Consider the following 17,919-nt stretch of genomic DNA (forward strand, 5'->3'; position numbering starts at 1 on the left):
ATGAAATATAGTCGTAGGTGTCAGTATCCATACACACTCACTACAGGAAACAGTGAAGATAAATGCAGCAGCCAGAATCTGCAACACAGCCTGACCCCTGTGAGACCCACTAACCCTTTTAACTGCTTAAAGGTGGCTTCAGCACTTTGATTGACAGGTCCTGTACTCATTTTGAAGGTTTGGAAAGAAAAATAAATTCCCACTGCCAGTCTCAAACCCAGGACCTTGGTAACATTAGTCTGTATGACCTACCACTAAGCCATGACTGCCATACAAGAACATAGTGCTAAAATAAATATAACATGTAATAGTAGGGATCAATATAAAGGCAATATAGGAGGTGTACTACCCAAAGCATTTCAGGTAGAGTTTTAATGGCTGAATTACTGGATTCCCACACTAGTTCAGTGTTAACAGAAACAGCCCTGCTAATTGTCAGCTTGTACATAATAATGTAAGGTAATGTACATATATGAAGGTATGTATATGTACACATACATACATATAAATATATATTAATACATATGAAATATAGTTGTAGGTGTCAGTATCCATACACACTCACTACAGGAAACAGTGAAGATAAATGCAGCAGCCAGAATCTGCAACACAGCCTGACTCCTGTGAGACCTACTAACCCCTTTACTGCTGGAAGGTGCCTCCAGCACTTTGATTGATAGACCCTGTACTCAATTTGAAAGCAAAATACAAGCATACTAGTAGGCCCTACCACAAGACCATTGTAACACTAGTCTGTATGACCTACCAGCAAGACATGACTCTCATACAGGAATATAGTGCTAAATAAGTGGAACATGTAATAGTAGGAATGAAGATAAAGGCAATATAGTATGTGTACTACCCAAAGCATGTCAGGCAGACTTTCACTGTCCCAATTACTGGATTCCCATACTAGTGTAGTGTTAACAGAAACAGCCCTGCAAATTGTTAGCTTGTACCCAATATTGTCAGCTAATGTACATATATGAAAGTATGTATATGTACACATATGTATATATAGCAATACATATGAAATATAGTCATAGGCGTCAGTATGCATACACACTCACTACAGGGAACAGGTGGGAGAAATGCAGCAACCTGAATTCACAACACAGCATGAAGCATGAGAGATGTACTAACCTTCACACTCACAGAACATTTTCCAACAGCATACCAGCATGGTCCACGCCCTTACAATCTGAAAGGGCAACGCCTATCTCACATACCTTTTTATAGCACTGTCCTGAAATCACAGTGAGACATGCAATCAGTACACAACTGGCTGTATGCAATTAGCCAATGCTGCCTTACAATTGGTGCAGAGGCCATCACATGGACCTATGCAGATACCTACAAAAGCATTCAGTACCCACACTCCACACATGCAATACAGTCATTGCACAAACCTAATGAGAAAGAGAGAGAGAGACAGAGAGAGAAATAAGAAAATATACAGACTGCCAGCAGCAAAACCAGCAGCAGCAGCAGCAAACAGCAAGCAGCAAGCAGCACCACTGACACAGCAACAGCTGCCACAAACACAGGTAATGCAAAGTAGCAGGTTAATACTGTGTTTACTGTGACACCTTCAAATGTATCATAGTTCACTATCTATAGGTATGTCCATGAGATAGGTTGTGTGTACATAGTCCTGAAATATATACATATGTAATATTGCTGTACATGTTGCCCATACTTAAAACTTCCATAGCTTAGAACACAAGGCCAGTTGTGCATATGATGCAGTAGTTACCAGGGTCAGTAGAGGTTACTCCTCATTGGTGTGGGACCACTGTGTATGTATGGCACTGTTCAGGTACATATCCTGTAGTATGGCCAGGGATTAATATCAGACTGTCATGTGGTGCTATGTCCTCCAGGGGTGAACGTAGCACACATCCAGGGATACCATTTCGTAACAGTGATGCTATGTGTTCTGCAATGTTGAGGGTGGCCCTCACCTGGACATGTGAGAGGATAGGGAGGTTACAGTCATCTGTGATAACTAATACCGCATGTGTAGGAGAATGGGGGGGGGGTACCTGCACCTAAACTGTCTGCAACAATGTTGCCAATATCTGTGCATTTGGTGAATGTGAAGCATCTTAACACTGATGACCACAGATGCCTTGCCTTCATGTGAATCTGCCCTGTGCTGCAGTAGCCTCCTGCTATTGTTATACAATGTGCCTGTATCTGTAGTCCACTGGACAGGATAAATAAGTGGTGTGCATATGTTCTGGGTTAGATATGTGTGTGCACAGTACATGCAGTATGTGGGATGTCTGTGGTAAGCATATGCAAAGGGCCAGCAGTGTGTGTTGTGGCTTCCACTGGCCCAATGGGCTGCATGGATAGCATCACAGTCATAACTAGTGAATAACTGTGTAATTACATGCATACATAGCAAGGTAGTGTACTGTGCTTGTGGTGTTGTTGGGATATGTATATCCAGGCTGAGTAATGTGTGTCCACATCACAGGGTTGGATGGCAACACACATCCAGTATGTAGGGATGAACACCCAGAGTGTTTCAGACGTGTCGCCTGTGCAGAAATATCTGGCCATTACCTGTGCATCCCCACAACACACACACATGCAACATATGGCAGAAGTACTATAGCAGTACACACAGGTTCATAGGTTCATACTAGGCTATTTGCCCTAGGGCATTGATAAGCCTAGTAGAATGTGTTTGTCTTCGCCACCCAATTACAAGTTATGCTGCTATGCCCTTGTCCGACGTTAGTATACTGTGCCTCTGTCTAACAGTGACATAGAAGTGATACCTGGGGTACAACTATGATCTCCATCCACTCATCCAGATTCCTATGGAAGAGAGTCAATGAGGGACTCTGCCTAACCTGTAGTGTGAGTTCATTACAGAGTGAAGGGAGCCTCTTGGTTAGGAATATGCCCCTCCAGCATGTCCATTTATGTCAGTGCTGAGGTTCAGGTCTCCTGAGCATGTGGCTGTATGGGACTCTGATTTCCTGAGGTGCAGCATGTTCATTACTGCTGGGTAGGACATGGCTGTATATGGCATGCACAGATTGCCTCTGAACAGGCAGTATGCCACTGAGTCCAGCTGGATTTCCTTTAACTGGGCAGCATATGACATCTGTTTGAGCCATTGCATCCTCTTGATGAGGTACTGTTGTCCTGTACCAGTTGCTGTAGGTGTCTGGTTAGGTACATCCCAAAAGGTGCATTGTACGCAATTATAGGCCTGATGATGGATGAGTAAAGAGGCACAATGACCTCCCCTGCCATACATGTGAATCCCTCATGATTAGCTGGGCTATATAACATGTCTTTCAATCCACGTTGGCCATGTGGTTGACAAATGACAGACTGCTATCATGTTTCTTCCCCAGGTCCCCAATTACGTCTTCTGTACTCAATGGCCTAACACCTATGTTGTACTTTGCCACCAATGTGGAGGTGTGGGAATCTGCGTTGAATATTGATACTCCCCCTCCCTTGTTCAAGTGTTGGGGCCGACAAGAATGGTAACAGCTATAACTTGGTAGTGCTGGTGTGCTCCTGTGAAACCTGAAACAGGTTTATGTTACTGCACAGATATCGATGTCCATAATGCTAAGTAGGGTTTTGAGTGCGTGTATCCTGAGGTCTAGACTTCTGGTGTTGAGTAGCATCACTCTTACTTCCTCATCCTTTGTGATACAAATGGATGTGGGTTTGCCTTATGAGCCTTGCCTAATACAGGCACTATGGGTGTAGCAAGAGCCTCCGCCAAAATCCAATAGGCCAGGGGTGACAGGTGCAAGCTGTCCCTAGCAAAGCATACCACCCCAAGATGACAGGCATTGGCACACCTGTGAATGACACCAGTATGTCAGTCAATTGTTGGAAGGGATCATCGTGCCTTGATATTGTGGCATCGTTCTTGGTGAGGGTAAGATGCTACTCAAGGTCAGGGTCAAACTGTCTTGGGCTACATGCTCAGAGAGCTCCGTACTGTCTCATGTCATGTAGTCCAGGGAGGTATGTGTCAGGTCATTCACACCAGCATGGACATTGACTGAGTCATACCTGTACTTGCCTTGGGGTTACTTGAGTGTTTGTGTTATGTGGCGGGTCGTAGTGCCCGACAGGCTGCACACTGTGACCCTCACCTCGTTAAGCCTGGTGAACGTGATGTCAGTGTGCCTGATGATAGAGGCACCTAGTACAGGTGTATGAGGTGTGTTGTTTACTGTTAATGGCTGTGAGTGTTCAGCACATTGGCTTTGTGTGATATGTGTTGCGTGTTTGTTTCCGTGGTAGTGGTTGCTTGAGTGTCTGCTTAGGAGGTCTCTGCTGCATAGGCAGACCTGTAGTCCGAGCCTACGAGTATGTTCATGTGTGATCATGTGTTAGTTCTGCTGTCGTGGTAGGTCTATGTGAGACTGGAAGTGTAGTGAGTGTGGTTTCCTTCTCCACCTGACTGGTTATGGCAGTATTGAGTAGAGAGAGCCTAGCCTCCAGTTTGGTATATGGTTGCATCACTCACATGAGTTTGAATTTGTTGTTAGGAGGAGGGTTTGTCTGTGTACATGCAGCTGTTCTAACATTGTCTCTGGATTACCACACTCACCAGCTGGACTGGGGAGGAGACTGACAACTGACCTTTGGACATGCTAGAATACTATTGTGAATTCCGTAATAATTGAAAACAAGGTCCAGTGGGGAGTGAGGGTGTACTGATATTACCTACTACTGCTGACTGATATAATAGCTTCAGTGAGCAAGTGCCAGGTAACCTAAGTGCAATGTGTCACAATTAAGTAAATGCAACAATGACAAGCAGTCACTTGCTGTCATGTGTAACATGGAAATACGTACAGTAAGCAATGCAGATATCAGTAGTGAGTCACAGAAGTGTTGAGAAGCTGTGTATTATGTGGAAGTAGCGTACCAGTGAAATAACAAGCTAACAAATAACAAGCATATAAACAAAGCTAGATTCAGGAGGCCTGGATGTAGTGTTTGCTACAGCAAACAAGGTGTACCAATGTCAGTAAGATACAGCTCAAATATGCAGGCACTATAAACCTGAAACCAGATGTCCCCAGCTATGAATGGCAGAGTACAGCCTATTGTCACACAAGAGTGCAGACCACAAACCTTGTTAATGTTAAATAACTGGCCTGAAGGCCAACTGCCTATACCAGAACTAATACACTTGGACACTGGGCTCTCAATCAGCAGTTCCCAACTTCAACGGATGAAAGATATGTGTCCTGCCACCACAGTGCTTGCCACAAACCTCCCTAATGTAAAACAACTGGTCTGAAGGCCAAGTGCTTAGTCCAAATGACTTAGAATGATAGCTACACTTTAATCAAGTTACAACCAAGCAGTAATAAGTACAATTTAATACTCCCTGTATAGAATGTGTACCATGTATTGCTGAGATACTATGCTGATAACCTGTTTGTGTACCTTTCCAGGGGAACATGGCTCCAAAAGGAACCCCATATTCTGCTGCAGAGGATGAAGTGATCCACCAGAGCCTGGTGCGTGACTATGCCATCCTGTTCTCACGCACCACCCAGAATCAGCAGGAGAGGTCTGCACTGTGGCAAAATCTAGTTAGCAGGATAAATGATGTTGGCATGCATGATAGGACATATGAGCAGGTGAGACATCACTGCAGTGATTTGATTAGAAATGTCCGCCAGCGTGCTGCAGATATCCGCAGGCAACAGGTTGCCACAGGTGGGGGGGGTGGCCACACATCCCCCTCACCAGACAGGAGGGGCTACTGCTAAGTGTTGTGGATCCAGCCCCAGAACAACAACAGCAACAGTCATGCATCATGATGGAGGTTGGATCCACACAGCAGCAAGACACCGGCGTGCAGGTAAGATGCCATATTTATTTATTGTTATTACTTTTACATTTGTTGACCAAGATAGTCTAGCTGGATATATGTCCATTTTCAGTAGAGGCCTGGGGAGAAAAGCTCCACACATAACATAATAAAGGCAGACAGACAAGTTGTTAATACAGACAGCCAACATAATAGAAATATACACCAGCTTGTTAATTAAATCAACATACATTTAAGGAACTCAAACAGTTTAAAGTCATACACAATGTACTGTCGGTTTCAAAGCAATTCTACCTAAAACATAACGGTTATGCAATAAGGCAAAAGCCATATAGATAATAGTTAAAGCTCAGAAGGGTAGAGAAGTAGAAGGAGTATGAAAGATAAAATAATAGGGAAGAGGCAGGAGTCAAGAAGGGAAGTGAGGAAAAGAAGGAAGACAGTCAAGAGGAGGTGGGAGGGATGGGAGAAGTAGGTCAGAGCATAGAAGGACATCAAGGGAAAGAAACAGGGTAGAAGCTAGTTTTTATGCACAATGAGGGGTTAAAGGTAAAGAGAGGGTGGGGAGAGGGACGTTAGCCTGGAGTACTACAAGAACAAAGCCAGTGGTTTTGGAAGTACAGTTTGAGTTGTTGTTTGAAGAGAGGTAAGGGTGAGATTAGAGTTAACTCCTGGTATGTACATATGACTGTTCTGTACACTGTTACTTCATGCACGCATAAGGTGTGCATGTGGTATGTATCTGTCATCATGATATGTAATTGTGCATGTGTGATACAGACATTATGAGCAGCTGATGTGTATAAGGGAACTAGTGTACTACTGTACTGTATCATGTGCAAAACAAATGGCACACTTGTGCCCACTGACATTACTCTCTTCATACTTCCAGGTCCCTCCCATCTAGCAACGAGGCAGGCCATACATGCTGGTGAGTGTGTTTAACATTACCTGAAAAACAATTTATAATACTAGTAAGAGTAGTGTAACTCTGTAGTATACATGCTGGTGAGTGTGTTTAATAATACCTGCAATACCCAGTTTAACAATATTAAGAGTAGTGTAACACAGTACTGATGTGTGTGTTTACTGTGGGGTGTGCATGTGTGCGAGTGTGCCTGTGCCCATGTGTGCATGTGTGTTAGTGTCCATGAGTGCATGTGTCCATTTCTGAATGTGTGCATTAGTATTGAAGTGCATCTCTGTCAAATATGTGTTGAGACTGTAATCTGTGTTCCCTGTTTTCCTCCCATAGGTTCTGGTGCTGCTCTGGTGACCTGCAGCAGGGAACCTGAATCTTGTGCCCCAGGTACTGATGATGATGAAATGTCTGTAATGGTGCAGGAAGGTGTGTCTGGGTCCGCCATTGGTCAGCCAATTGACAGTACACAGCTGTCAACCCCGTCAATGCGCACAGTCATCCTGCCGTTACATCCTTTGTCACCATTGTCCCTAGGTGATGGACAGTCTGCAGTGGGCATAGATCAGGGTAATGTGGTACCTGTGGTACATGCATCCCCACAAGGCAGCCATGAGCAGGGTCCTCCAATGGTACCACGCAGACAGTCGCCCATGGGTTCTCGTGGGGGCATCCGTGGCCGTACTGCCTCTGGCCGACGTGCCCAAGGAGGTATGTCAACCTCCACTATGTTTTGAACTGTTATGCAGGCACAGGCACGTATGGAAAGGTACACCAGACAGGGTCTGAGGGAGCTGAGAGCATGTCGCACAGCCATGACAGACGGCATGCGTGACGTTGCGAATGCTATCCGTAACTTCACAGATGTCATTGACAGACGTTGTGGGGACATACAACAGCTGCTCCACAACCAGATGTCCATGGGCCAGGGCGATGGTGTGCGTTTGCGACGTCGACGTGGCCGTATGCCAGCAACAGCACCAGCTGGCAGTGGCCGCGGACGACAACAGGCCCACTCACGCACCTCAAGTGCCAGCACCAGCCCCAGCAATGCTGGGTCTGTGCTGTCATCAAGACGCACCAGGAGACCACGTGCACGTGGCTCTGGACAGTCCCAACAGGGAACTGTGTCCAGTCAACACACCCCTGCTTCCGATGACAGTACCCAGTCTGGGTTAGTACCGGATATGGCCCGTAGCACCCCTGCCAGGCACAGGTACCGTGTCCGTGCCCACAGACACTGATCTGGATGACCTGACAGGTGCAGTCTGTGGCTGTCCACAAAACCCTGTACATGGCAGCCATTATGTGGGACTGTGTGCGTGCTTACACACATGCAGAAACCTAACACCTAGGGCAAACACATACACACACACACTGCACCAACACTGGTCCACCCTGTACTGCTGCCCCTCACAAACACACATACACACACATGTCAATTGGTGTTACCAGTGGCTGGCTTGGGCATACCTAACCCACACCCTGTGCATATGATGACACTGTGCCACCTCCTGCATACTACAACATTGGTGCAGGAAAAGGTAAACACGTTGCTGATGCACAGGGTGACTACATAGATGTGTATAAGTAGTAACATGTTGGTAACTGTTCACTGTTCCACTATGATTGTGTGTATATCCCAGCAGTCCTGCTGCAGTAACTGTATGAATGTCCTCAATTGTTATCTGCACCCATACTACTTACCAAAGTGTACCAGCTGCACACCATCACATGCTAACATTGACTATGGGAATGCGCATCATGTGCTGTTATGTAGATTCAGCTATATGTATCTGTTCTGTCACACATGCATTTATACACACCCTGCTACCCCCACACATGCACACGCTCACCTGCCATTCCCATTATTTATTACCCTACATGAGTAGCTGTCGATACATGACAGGTACACATTTGAGAAGTGCACTATGTTGTTTACTACCGACTTCCTCTTCTCTACCTGTACTCACAGGGTGCAGGCAACCTCATCAGTTCAAAGGTGTAATGTGCATCAGGTACTGTGGTACCCTGATTGCCACATCAAACATGTTTCCCATACGGAAATGCACACACAGACACATCCCACATCCACACACTTGCCACATTCAGGCTTCAAAACACTATCTAGGTATATTCTGGTACATGTGCGTGTTACAGTAGCATGTAACACTATACTGAGTACTGGCAGTTGTCTGTTGTCATGTTGTTTGTATAGAGTAAAAGAATTGTTTGATTATCCTACTTCGTTTTGTGGACATTACTTGAAGAAGTGTTACCTTACATGTGTTATTGGTACCACCACCTTCTCTTTTGTAGTTTTGTTTGTATAGGGTGCTGTCAACATCACTGCTTGTTAAGGGTAATGTGCACCCTGCAGTGCATAGCCCCATTTGGCAAAAGCCACATCCCACCCCATCATTGTGCACACACACTAACCCCACCCACAGTAAAACACATACTTTCCATTTGCAAGATTCAAACCCATACCTAACTGTGTTATGACAGTAGAAGCAGACACATTAGCAGAGTGTGCTATTTGCATTAGTTGGAGAAATCCTTTCTAATGCTGTACTTAGAGGGTGCTGACATCATCTGTGTGTAGGAGGAGGGATGTGCACCCTGTAGTGTGTTCTCCCAGTTGGCAAAAGGCACTTATCCCTCCCAGCATAATGCACACACATAAACCCCACTCATACTAACACACATACATTCCCTTTGCAGGATTCAAACCCCTACCTAACTATGTTATGACACTGGAGAAAGATGCATTAGCAGAGCGCTATACTGAATTACTGGAGGACTTTAATACAGGTAATATAGTTATAGAGTCCTGACATCATCAGTGTTTCAAAAGGGATCTGCATCCTGTACTGTACTGTCACAGTTGCTAATAGGGGCATTTCCCACACACACATCGATGTGTTCGAGGTTTGCATATGTGGGGGATCCAGTACTCCAGTGTGATTAGTATATGGTTTGATTGCAACAATGAGGGATATACTTCCAGTGGTGAGCATTTTGTACTCATGTTTGTGATGATCAGGTCTAGTATATCTGCCCCTCTTGTGGGAAGGTTGATTACCTGTTCCATAGCTAAAGAATGTCTGATCTATGGGAACCCTAGAGCTTGGGTATTGTGGCTTGTGTAATGTTCACAGTCTATGTTTGGGTAGCTGACGTCACCCAGTATGATGGTGTTTGCAGAGAAATCTATACTCTCCTGTGTGAGCATGAAGGCTGTGTGGGAGTCCTGAGTTTGAGAGGGTGCTGTAAGAGCTCCTCTGTGTCTCTTTCCATGTGGTCCAGGGAGGTACGTCTCAGGTTGTTTGCACCAGCATGGACAATGACTGCCTCATAGTTGTACTTGCTGTGGAGTGACCTGTGTGCCTGTGTTATGTGGCACATTCTATCACCCGACAGGTAGCTAAATGTGACCCTCACCTTGCTCAGTCTGGAGGGCGCACGTCAGTCAACAGCTCATGTCAAGCAAGTTCACACCCCTCATAAATGATGTGGAAACCTTCAAAGGCCCCAGGCCTGTTGAAAATATGGACCAGACTGCAGATACCTGTATAAAGGCATTCTATGGACACATTCAGGAATGCATGGATCATGAAACCACATATGAAAGCATGACCCAATTCTCCAAAGGCAGATGTCCTGTGTGCTGAACACCAGCCATAAACAAACTATACAATAGAAGGATGAAGCCACTACATGATACAACAAACTCCCAAAATGTGAAGGCATCACTGATGAGTATTGGAAGACAACTACAGGCACCCATACGATTGTCTAAGGCCATCTTTGAGAGAAGATTCCACAAGCCACTGAGGATAATCACAAGGCTTTCTGTAGTTATGTTAGGAACCTGGGTGGTACTACCCAGATATGCTCAGAGGTAATCCAAGATGTCACACGAAATACAAAACACACAGACATTGCCATCATCCTAGTGGACAGGTTCACTGCTGCCTTCTCCCCCCCACCACACCAAAAGGGCAAATATGTCTCGCGGCAGAGTGCTGGCTTCTCCCCTGACATCACAGATGCTCAGGTAAGAGATGCCCTTCCCAAAGCAATAAACACTGCATCAATGGGACCAGACAGTGTCCCAGGCTGTGTCCTACATGAACCACAAGAAGAGCTACACCCAGACATAACACTACTGTTCAATCCCAGCCTTACTACACGATATGTGGCCAAAGAGTGGCGTACAGCAACAGTGGTCCCTCTACATTCAGGTGGTGCCTTCACGGATCCTGGACACTATTCGCCCCATATGTCTGACTAGCTTGGTCTGCAAAGCTATGGCAAGGATCATCATGAACCTCACATATATAGATATTGTGGACCTACAGACATGTCACCATACACAGTTTGGCTTTGTTAATGGCAGATCCTGCCTCTCAAACCTGTTTGATTTCTTTGAAACAGTCACCAAGGCCACTGTCAAGGGAAGGAGGTCTACACAGCCTACCTGGACCTTGCATAAGCCTTTGATACAATACCCCACTTGTGCATTCTAGGAAGCTCACCAGTGTACATATTAACCCCTATGTCACTATGGATATTGCACAGTGGCTCAAGGGCAGAACACACATGGCTAGAATTGCTGGAGCCATGTCAGCCTCCAACCAGGTACAAGTGGTGTCCCACAAGGCTCAGCCCTGGGAGCTGTCATGTTCATTATATATTTATCATAGGTACAGGCCAACATGGAAGTACTGTGGCTGAGCAAGTCGCAGGTGACTGCAAACCGGACGCCATAATCAACTCTCCAGCTAACACACGCATCCTCCAAAAGGGCCTCTTGCAAACACATGACTTGTGCCACAGCCATGGCCTCAAGGTGAATGACAAAAAGCGTATAGTCATCCCTTTGTCAAACACAAAGTGACCACAAAGTACCACATATGTGTTAATCCATTAAGTGCAGACGAAGGAATTATGGACCTTGGGGTACACAGGTTGATAGCATTCTACCATTTGACAACAACATGGACAAAGTGGTTAGGAAAACATGTTATATGGGCCACATCATCATGATGGGATCCACATGTAGATCAGGGGAGGACATTGTGCCCCTTTACTCATCCCTCATCATGCCCATAATTGACTATGATGAACCTGTCGGCATGCACCTTACCAGACACCTGCAGCAACTGGAAAGACCACATACGTACCTCGACAATAGGATCAAAGGGCTCAAACAGATGCCACATACTGACTGGTTAAAGAAACAGCAGCTCTACTCAGTGGCATACTGCCTCTTCATAGGCAATCTGTGCCTGACATATAAAGCCATGTCAAACCCTCACTTAATGGCCATGCTGCACCTCAGAATATCCAGATCCCATCAGGATACACGCTGGAAAGACTTGAACCTCAGGAGTGATATACATAGGACATGCTGGAGGGGCACATTCATAACTCAGAGGCTCCCTTCATTCTTGAATATTATCCCAATAGAGGTTAGGCAGAGTGACTCAGTGACTATCTTCAAGAGTGATATTAATGACTGGATGTGACATTGTAGGGTTACCCTGGGTATCACTTATGTGTCACTGTGAGACAGAGGCACAGTATACTAACCTTGGAAAAGGGCATAGCAAGACAGATTTACAATGCATGTTGAAAGCCACACACATTCTGGCTAGGTGGATACATGCCCTGGGCAGACATCCCTGTATGAACCTATGGACCTATGTATCTTGTTCACCATTGGCCCTATGTGCTGTTAATCACCAATGCAATCTCAATACTATGGTAGCATGTGCAAAGGTCAGTTGTCAGTCACCTCTATGGTACAGTTGTGGAATATGTGTGTCATGTAGTAATGTCACAGCTGCCACATGTACACAGTCAACCCTATCCCCTACCCATGGATGTACAACACATGTATGAGATGGAAACACATGGCCAAACTGTGGACTAAGCACTCTGAACCCAGTACTGGCATAACCTGTCGGGTGGCATGAAATACTACAGTGACAGCAATACCAATCTGATGTGGACCTACACTGACAGCAATACAAGCATGGAAACACACCGGGCCAGTTGTGGAGCCTAAGGATAGCATCCTGCATGACTGGCAGACATCTCTGCAGCTGGCACACAGGCATACATTAGGCCTGCACACAGCACGCATAACACATAGCACACAAATCCTGTGTGCCAAACAAGCACAGTCTGTACAGCTATACAACACTACTGCCGCAGTTGTGTTAGGTACCTTATTGTCCAGTACAGTGAGAACATGCTCACCAGGCTGGACAAGGTGTAGGTCACAGTGATATGCTCATGGGGCACTGTGGTCCACCACATAACACAAGCATACAGGTCAGTCAGATGCATGGACACATATGACTCAGTCATTGTCCATGCCACCACAGCTGATGTGGGATGTCCCTCACTGGGATACATGATAGGGAACATGGAAGGGATCACTGAGCAAGTGACACAGGCTGGTAGAACCCTGACCTTGGTTGGCATCAGACCCTCACCAGGGATTCTGACATATTACTGAATGCTAATGAATTACTGTAGCTACAACACCCTAGCTGAGCGGTTCTTAGCATGCGGTCACTGCATTGCTATGGAATAACGTCTTACCACTCCCACAACAGGTGAAAACATGCAGCACCTGTTCATCAACAACAGGTAGACTATATGCCCCAGACCAGGTGTGTATCCCTCACTACTAGGCTGATAGCATCTACATCTCACACTGTATATACACATCCCACATGCAGCACCTGCACAGAAGACCACAGTCATAATGTTACCCTGTGCAAATACCATGTATTCACATGTGGCAGGCATCACACATGGTAACTATTGAAGGTCACAGGTACATATGTGTATTTGGCACACACATACATCATGTGTGCATTGCCATAACTGGTTTAATCAATGTCATGCATTATTGTGAGGGACAACCCGCACACATGGGCATTCTGTGTGGGCAAACACACGTGGCATGTCTGTAATCAAAAGCCATAAATAATTGTGATATCATTTAGAAAGGGGTATGTGCATCCTGTAGTGTGTTTTCCCAGTTGCCAAAAGGGATATTTCAGTCATACACACTTACCCCCTTCACACACACTTGCTGGATTCAAACCCCTACCTAACTATGTTATGACACTAGAGACAGACGCATTAGCAGAGCGCTATTCGCATTACTGGGAGATTTCCTTTCCCCTGATATACTTATAGGGTGCTGACATCATCAGAGTTTAGAAAGTGGAATGAGCATCCTGTGGTGTGTTTTCCCAGTTGCCAAAAGGGATGTTCCTTTCATACACACTTACACACACACTTACCCCCCTTCACACACACTTGCTGGATTCAAACCCCTACCTAACTATGTTATGACACTACAGACGGACGCATTAGCAGAGCGCGCTATTCGGATTACTGGGAGATTCCTTTTCTCCTGATATACTTATAGGGTGCTGACATGATCAGTGTCTAGAAAGGGGAATGAGCATCCTCTGGTGTGTTTTCACAGTTGCTAGGAGTAACATTTGGACTAAGTGTGTGAGCATGCCCAGTTCAGCCTTCCCATGGCATGTTGTGTGAAAGATGTCTCATTTATCTAAGTGTGTGAGCATGCCCAGTGTGGGCTTTCCATATGTTGAACTCTGCAGCCCATCACATTTGTGGATGAGTGTGACCTTCAACAAATACCTCCAGTTTATGGTTGTGTGTTCTGTGCCATGTTGTGTAGTTACTGTCCAAATGCTTTTGTGTGAACACAACAGGGAGTATACTGTGCCTGCAGGTTTTGCATGGGATACTTTGCACACAATTGTCAACATCCGTTCATACTGACCTAACACTGTAGTACTGTATAGTGTAGTGGTTCAGTACTTTCACTGTGGTGGTCAGTATCCTGGGCTTTAGTCCTATCACTGCTTTACATTTCCATAGTGTGCACAACAGCCTGGTTAGGGTCCAGTTGTGCACATCTGCACAAAGGCGGTGCCTCTACGGACCCTGGTAATTACTGCCCCATAAGCTTAACAAGTCTAGTCTGCAAAGCTATGGAGAGGATCATAATTGAGCTCATAAACAAAGATATAGGGGACATGCAGACATTGTACCCGTCCCAGTTTGGCTTGGTCAAGGGCAGATCATGCCTTTTGTACTGCGTTGACATCTTCAAAACGGTCACTTAGGCCATTGTTGAGGGAAAGGCAGTCCATACAGCCTACCTTGGCCTTGCAAACACTTTCAACACAATACCCCACTCAGGTATTGTAGAAAACCCTACCAACTGAAATGTAAACCCATATGTCACAAGATGGGTTACAAACTGGCTTAAGGACGGGACCCACAGGGTTAGAGTTGCTGGCACTATGTTAGACTCCAGGCTGGTCACAAGTGGTGTCACACAGGGCTCAGTCCTTGGCCCCCTATTGTTTGTCATGTACTTCTCAGAAGTACAGGCCAACATGGGAGGACTTTGGCTGACAAAGTTTGCAGATGACTGCACACTGGGCGCCATAGTGGACAGTGCATCAGACACGGATATCCTTCAGAAGGGACTCACGGAAACTGATAGCTGGTGCCAGAGCCATGGCCTGAAGTCAAAGTGCACAACATGTGTAGACATACCCTTCGGGAAAAGCAAGGTAACCCCAAGCTACCATATAGGTGGCAATCCTCTAAGCACAGAGGAGGTTATCATGGACCTGGGGACACAGGTTGACAGTCGCCGTTCTTCTGACACTCACGTTGCTAAAGTGGCTAGAAAGACCTTCTACATTGCCCACCTGATCAGGAAGGGATTCACATCCAGATCTAGTGGGTCATTGTTCCCCTGTACTCTTCACTTATCAGACCGGTGATCGAGTACAATGCCCTATTCTGGATGTATCTCACCCAACATCTGCAGCAATTGGAGAGACCCTGAATGTCCCCACCAAAGGATAAAGGAACCCCAACATCTGTCATATGCTGCCAGATTGAAGACACTCAGTATTCAGTCACATACCGTCTGCTTAGAGGTGACATGTGCCTGACATGCAAGGCCATGTCCAAACAGGAATTAATGGACATGCTCCACCTCAGAATCGGCAGATCCACCTGAACCACTAGTGCAAGTGACTTACACCTTAGCATGGATGTACGTTGGACATGTTGGAGGGATGGAGTTATCACTCGGAGACTCCCTATGCTGTGGAATACAATCCCGGTCCATGTGAGGCAGAGCACCTTGCTGGCTCTGTTCAAGAGGTATCTTGACCTGTGGATGGGAGGTCATACGTTTACCCGGGGATCGTCACTGTGTCACTGCTGGAGAGAGGCACGACAAAATAATGGGCACAGTACTGTTTCCATATAAGGGTGGTGTATGCCAACAAACTCTGGGCTAGGCTTATACCTGCCTTAGGGAAGATAGCCTAGTATAAACCTATGTACCTATGAACCTATCTGACCATGTTGCATTATGTTCAGATGTGAACTACTTACAACAGCCTCATCCAACATCAGTAGTGTATTCCACAACATGGGTGTACATTGGCAAACACTACCGATGTGCCCTAGGCCATTTCTAATGCTAGTCGGAGAGTGTGTTTGTCCGTCAACACATTGTAAGTGTAGTTTGCCATGACATATGTCTTGTTTAGTATACTGTGCCTCTGTCTACCTGTGACATAACATTGATACCCAGGGTAAACCTACCATCTCCCATCCACTCATTAGGATTCCTGTTGAGGGAATCAACGAGTGACTCTATGGATAACCTGTACTGGTAGTTTACTCATGCGTGGGGGTGGCTTCTGTGTTATGGATAATGCAGTACAGCCTGTCCTATGTATGTCAGTGCTGGGGTTCAGGTCCCTCATGTGCATAGCTCCCTGCCATTCAGATTGTACAAGGTGCAGCATGTGCATTGATTCCAGCTTGGACATGGCTTTCTACATCAGGCACAGCTTGCGTCTGGGTGGACAGCATGGCAGTGTGTGGAGCTGCACTCTGTTTAATCAGGCAACACATTACATGTGTTCCAGCTCTTTCATACTCCTGGTGAGGTACTGTTGTGGACTTTACAGTTGCTGGATGTGTCTGCTGAGGTACACCCCACAGGGGCTGTTGTGGTCATTTCTAATGCTGATGAAAGATAACTGCAGAACCACAATGACCTCCCCTTAGCTAGATGTCAGAAAGCATGGACCATGCAATCACAAATAAAAACAGGACCCTCTCCACAAAGGGAAAGTGGCCTGTCTGGTGGACCCCAGCCATAAACAAACTGTATAACAGATGAGGGATACTAATGCAAGACAGAGCTACATCTCCAAAAGGGAAGACAGCTGTGATCAGCACTAGTAGAAAGCTACATTATCTCATAAAGACATGCAAGGTCAACTTGGGGACATAAATCACCAAAGACAATGAAGGTAACCACACTGCTTTCTTCAGTTATGTCAGACACCTGGTTGGGAACCCTCAGATATGCTCAGAGTTGGTACACAACAACATATATTCCAGTGACCTGACAGATATTGGCAACATTCCGGCAGACAGCTTCAGTGCAATTTACCCCTCCCTCACCCCCAAAAGAAGATAGTTATCACAGCTGTATGTAACCTCACTGTCATCTTGGATGTCCATGTGAGAGCCGCACTCAGCAAAGACAAGTACACAGCATCAATGGGACCTGATGGTATCCCGGTTGCATGCTATGTGAACTCCAGAAGGAGCTGGACCCGTATATACAAATGCTATTTAACCTTAGCCTTGCTACAGGATATGTACCTGAACACTGGCGTACGGCAACAGTGGTCCCACTCCACAAAGGAGATGCCTCCACAGACCATGGCAACTACCACCACACAAGCTTAACCAGCCTTGTCTGCAAAGCTATGGGAAGAGTCATTATGGAGCTCTTACACAGAGACATTGCTGACCTACAGACCCTTGATCCCACCCAGTTCAGCTTTGTACAGGGCAGATCCTGCCTTTTGCACCTAGTTGACTACTATGAAACTGTCAGTAGGGCCATTGATGAGGGCTACGCAGTCCACACAGCCTACCTGCACTTGGCTAAGGCCTGTGACACAATACCCCACTCAGGCATCATAGACAAGCTCAACAGCTGACATATAACACCATATGTCACAGGATAGGTTGCAAAATG

The sequence above is a fragment of the Protopterus annectens genome, chromosome 12.part0 (assembly GCF_019279795.1).
Source record: "Protopterus annectens isolate FY-2018-M chromosome 12.part0, PAN1.0, whole genome shotgun sequence".
NCBI lineage: Eukaryota > Metazoa > Chordata > Ceratodontiformes > Protopteridae > Protopterus > Protopterus annectens.